The sequence below is a fragment of the Mustela nivalis genome (assembly GCF_964662115.1).
Source record: "Mustela nivalis genome assembly, chromosome: 4".
NCBI lineage: Eukaryota > Metazoa > Chordata > Mammalia > Carnivora > Mustelidae > Mustela > Mustela nivalis.
The window spans coordinates 160,179,786-160,185,785 of NC_139023.1; positions in this window are offsets into that span (position 1 = coordinate 160,179,786).

The following is a 6,000-nucleotide window of genomic DNA, read 5'->3' on the forward strand; positions in this document are numbered from 1 at the left end:
CCCCCACTCCATCCACCTTTTAGGAACATTTCATCTCCAACAACAAGAAACAAGAAGCCTGGGGCTCAGTGCAAAGAAATGGAATTAGAGACAGTGCCTTGCTCCAAAGCTTTTACCCACTGCAGTAAAGCCCGCATCCCCAGCTCCCCCTCACCTCACCTCGCCGGCAAGAGCCCAGCATTGCCAGCACATGCCCTTGGCCTCAGGCTCAATGGCTATGGCATTAGTGTATAATCCTCAGTTCAGCTTCTCTTGAACCCTCTGACCCTTCTCAGCAAGCCTCCCTGGGCTCCAAAGGAAGCCAGTCCACACCATCTCCACTGTCTAGTCCCTTCCCTAATGTTCTGCCCCTTTCTTTGGTCTCCTGCAGATGAGCTCGTTACATAACTTAACTAGGTCCTGAATCTTATCTGGACCATGGCAGACTCAGATAGTAGAAATGATCTCCCCATAAAATAAATTCATTCAACAGAGTAGCTGCAGGGGCCTGGCTGAGAGCTGGCATCTCCTGCTGCCAAAAGCTAGTTTCCCTTTATCTTTCCTTTTGTTCCACTTTCTTTTCATTTAAGGTTAATGTGGCTGGGCTTTTCAGAACAGGTGACTCTAGCTATGTTAATAAAGCAAGGTGTGATAGCATCTTCCATGACTTCAGATGTCAAACACTGAGGAGAAGAGGGAAAAGTACTCTTAAATGACCACATCCTCTTAATAACATTCCAAGGGAGAAACCGCTTATCTTGATTTTAATTTTTCAGTCTCCTTTCATCTTGTCCTCCAAAAATATGGCTGAGAGCAAGATCACCCATGAAGCACTTATCGGAAAGACATTAACTAACATCGGGGGGAGCCAGCTGGAGTATGGGGCAGATTGAGGGCAAGGACTAAAGGGGGGAAAGTGACAATGGCACTTGATGAGAATACATTGTCTATTTTGTAAGGCCGGGCATCATTTATAAGCACAGACTTGAAGACACTCAAATATTAAAGTTATTTGAGCAAAGCGTGGCCTGAAATTCACCTCTGAAGAAAGAGCTAATCAAGCAAAATTCTTACGACAGAAAAACTTAGGGAGAGAGTGTTTAACTTATTTAGAAATTTAAATTGTTATCAGTCCCCAAAGAAGCTTTGATTTAAAAACAGTTGTACCTGTGTTTAAACTGTGGCTTTAAGCCTCTGTTGGCCAACACGACAACATCTCCCTTTATGTGAAAGCCAGACTTCCAGAAACTTCAACACTGGTCAGTGTTGCTCAGAATGAATGATCCGTTAACCACCTATATAGAAAAGGAACACCTGGAGTCCTAGGCAGGTCTAGGCCCCATTCTCTCTTAGTCCCCATCATCCCTACCCCTTTCCTGACCTCCAGAACCAGAAGCTCTTCTAAGATTTAGTCTGGAGTCAAGAAGCCCTTCCAGGAAGGCATTTCTGGCAGCATGGATGGATAAATGTCATCAGACTGAATTTGGCCTATAAAAGGCCTCTATCCAAGGACATCCACTACTAGCTATTGATACCTGGATATGACCATCAGCACTTCCACTTCCTAAAGAGAAACTATGGAGCCCAACGAGGCTTCTAGATCGATCAAATGTAAGGGAAGAAGTTAGGAATTCAAGACCAGAGACAATGACTGCCTCTTCTTAGCAAAGGTTTTATATATATATATATATATAGAGAGAGAGAGAGAGAGAGAGAGAGAACGAGCGCGCGAGCTGTAGTTAGCGGCAAGATGGACACGGTGATGTGCTAAGGTCTTCTGAGGAAGGGGCTTGTCCGAGGCAGCTTGTCCTTGAGCTGTGTCAAGACGTGCTCGCATAAGCTCACAAGCACAGCTGATTAACAAGAACAGACGAATACGCACTAAGAGCCCAAGCTACTCCCGACATCACTTCTCCCTAAACTCAGCGTCATACAGGAATTCCATAACAAGGCTTTGTGTTCAATGTGCAATGCCACCAGTGGCCACAATTCATCATCACAAGGGAAGAGGACAGGGACACGGACATTTGGGAGGGCAAGGAGCTGACATCACATTATATCCCCAGGCCGAGTTTTAACAAGAGCAAGGTAACTCATCATTAGCCCAGTTTGTGAAAGTTCCAGCAATCAGAATACTCAAGCCTGGGCCCAGGAGAACAGATGCATCTGTAGAGGAAGTGCTCTCACGGCTCAGTGCTGAGAAAATGGCCAGGCAAGAGGTGAGAGCAGACGCCGGAGCTCTTCCCTCTCTGTGGCTTTCTCCAGCCCATTAAGTAAACCAGCATTGCAAGCAGCATGAAATGACATAAAATCCACATTCTCTGAGACCCTAGCAGGGGCACCACACTACCTTACTACTTAATAGACCCCATTACACTGGGAAATAAGTCATGTTATCCCCATTTTACATATAAGAAAGCCAAGATACAGAGACGATGAAGGATCTGCTCAAGAACATTTGTGGCAAGTCCTTTCTTTCCTCCTTTTTTTTTTTTTTTTTTTTTTTTTTTTTTTGCCTTTGAAAGAATACGGAACACTTCACAAATTTGTGTGTCACCCTTGCACGGGGGCCATGCTCACCTCCGTATAGTTCCAGTTTTAGTACACATGCTGCCGAAGCGAGCGCTCTGACAAATTTTCATGCGCAAAACCCTCGTCACACATTCTTCAGAAGCTGCTTCTTTTATAGTAAAAAACAAATCACATGGAGATTCCATTATTTTGATCACAAAAAGGGGCTTTAGAAGTTGGACACATACATGCATATATAAACATGTGCCACCACAACCTCCATCTTGTATTGAGTTTAGGGAAAGAGAAAAGAACTTCCAGCGGATTTTCTTAAGTGCCCATCTCTCATTCGACCCAAATTCTACAAGAAAACCACCGGGTTTACAACACGCATAAAGCCTGCATCCGTGCTCCAGAAGCACCAGAGCCCACTCACACTTTGAACCCAGTTCTGTCCAACACCCAACAATGCTTTTTCCTACAACACCATGCTGCATTGTTACACTCCTTGTTCCTTCGGCCCCCTCCTTAACCTGCCCACTTATGGGGATGTCACCCAAACTTCAAGACCCAGTTTGAGTTCCTACCTTCTACAGAAGACCTTGTATGGGCCATTAGCCTGTGCTACCCCCTTTCTGGTCACTTTATGGCAAGAAGGGACAGACTAAGCAGTCAGCACCAAGACAGGTGTTTAAGGGTAAAGTCAGAGATGGTACAAGGCTAGGAAACTAGAAAAAAGGCAATTAAAACAGAGTGAAAGCAGCCAAAGCAGAGCTACGGCTGGTTCTAAGTCTAAGTAGCAGGCAAGGCAACAAAAATCATAAAGCTTTGCAGAAAATATTGAGGAGGAAAAGTCCATGAGTCAGCCCTAGGGTTTGAGATGGCCAGTGCTAGCAGGGAGACCAAGTATGGGAGCAGTGGTGACCTGGTTATTACAGAGTCAATCCCAAAGTAGCCTTGAGCGCCAGACCTCTTTTGCTACAGTGAGGCAGAGGGGATCGTGTCCACCTTCAGACCAAGGCAACAGAAACCCAGAATCTGACACCACAATTTCAACCCACACCCCTCATCCAGAGAAAGAGTGTTTCCCTGGCTCACAGCATGATTTTAAGGACACAGGAAGTGGCACTGATGGTCTCCGTATTAACCACCACACCAATGCCTGAAACGTCATTGGTTGTGAAATAGAACTTAATGGCTTTTATGAAGGAGGAGCCTTGAAGTGCTATCAACTGGAAGGGAGGAATCAAGAACTCCTTCCGCAGAATCAGAGTGTGAAAAGGAAGAACTTGGCTCCAGAAAGGCAGAAAACACAGACATCGTAGAAGGCAGAGTGGGAAAAAAGGAAGTCAGGCACTTCATAGTCTCCATTAGATTCATCAGCACAGCTCCAGATGCCCCCTCCTTCTCACATGAGTGAAACTGGCCGGGAGGCGGGTGGCAGGAATGGTCAGGGGCCGGCATCTGACAGAGGCTCCCTGTCCACCTGCACCCCCCCCCCCACCGCATGCCGCTACAGACGACAGGAGACACGCATAACTGAGAGTAAGCTGGCCCCGAGTTTGCAGCCTGGAGATGTCCACATGATTTCTGCTGTCACTGACTTCCCTCTGTGGTGTTGGACAAGTGCCAAAACTTCTCTGTCCTTTCATTAATTCATGAACAATATGTCTAATCCCTGTCTCATAAGAATGCTGTGAGAATTAATGAGCTTATAAAAAAACTGAACAAAACTGATGTAAAAGTCCTTTGTATGCCCTAGAGATGCTATAAACGCCAGGTGATCTAATTTAAAATACAGATGTGTATTTCCATTTATATGAGCCAATATAAGAACATTCAACTTTACAGAGCAATGGCTAGTTGGTGATTCCAGAAAACGGTTCGGGGATGGGGGCAGGGAGGCTCATGCGCAGAAAACTGAATATCCTATAAGTGGAAGAAAATTGATGCTGGGTACTCAGGTTAATATTTTTAATATCAACAAACTTTACTGAAGGCTTATGATGTGCTGGGTGCCATCTTAAGCATATATTATCTCAATTAATCCTCACAGTAATCCATTGAATACGTTCTTAGTATCTCCCATTTCACAGATAAGAAAACAGAAATTCCTCCAGATTAAGTAACCAGCAAGCAATCATAGATCTAATCAGTGGTGGAGACAAGATTCGAACCCCAGAATGGCTCTGCTTCTTACTTATTTATCTTTCCATTAAACCAGCTGCATCCCCAACACATATAGAGACCCCTAGAGCATGTAATGTTTGTAGAATATTAACTGGTAAAAACAGAAAACATAAATGAAACCTGACAGAGCCGCTACATGGCAAAGCTTAGAAATCTAAATGCTCGTTAGTGCTGAAGACAGTACCTGTGATAAATTATCCCTAAAATTAGATAAATCCAGAGGAGAATAAATAACACAAAATGTAGTAAATTCTTGTTTGCACTTGCCCTTCCACTCAGTTCATTCTGGTAATCAGATTTATGCCGGTTTTTAGGGGTCCCAAATACCGTCCCTCGTGGAAAAGGGCAACTCTTGCCTGGGAATCCAGCCTCCACCAGCCCCATATCCCTACAGCCTTGTGCAGGTTAGACCCGCTCTCAAGAAAACCCAGTACAACTCAGACAACACTGACAGGGCCAGTCAAGCACCAGGCACTGGCCCGACAGCCCCTTCCAGCTAGCAGGGCCCCTCTGAAGTGTACATTAACAGTGCATTTGCCTGCAGAAATGACAGTGTTCAATCCTTTCCCATGCCTCACTGCTGGTTGGGAAGAAGTGAAAGTGGCTCTAGGCGATGCTCAACGGGCTCCTCATCACAAACCCAGCAAGCCCGACTCTGACTTCCCTCTCTCTGCAGCCTGACGTCTCAGCCATCCGATGATTAACACGCCATCCTGCGAAGGGAGCAATCACCTCCCGGCCCCAGGGGGAGTTGGTGACCCTGGGCTTCCTCCAGCCCACATGGTGTCCACCTGTTTCCTCTCTCTCCGTCATGCAGTTCTCAAGACACTGCCTAAAGCCCAGAAGCAGAGAAGAATGCAACCCTGAGCCCTACGTACGAGTGGAGCGGAGTTTAGTCAGCCATTCAGGACGGCGCTGGAATCTTCCCTCCCCAGTCTCAAGAGCCAAGCCCGGGGCCACTGGGGCTCCTCCACACCACCTGCAGACTCCGTTTTCCACCTCAGCCAGGAAGCATATAACGATGGAGGGGGATGGGAGGGAAGCCATACCATTCTCCCCAGAACGAAACTGAAGAAAAGGGAAAAGCCAAATGTGAGCATGCACGGGGCCAGGAGCACCTACAGAACTCTCTGAGGCCAGCCCCAAGCTGATGGAAAATAGGCAGATGCCTACCGGACGGCAGGATTTTAGCGATGCTGAGACATCACCTCCTGAAGGAAAAAGACTGCCTTCCCCCACAAACCTGTGAATGCCTAAAACCTCCGGCTGCCAGCTCAGCTCCTGGGCTTTCAAGTCTTTGGTCCCATTTTGTCTGACCAC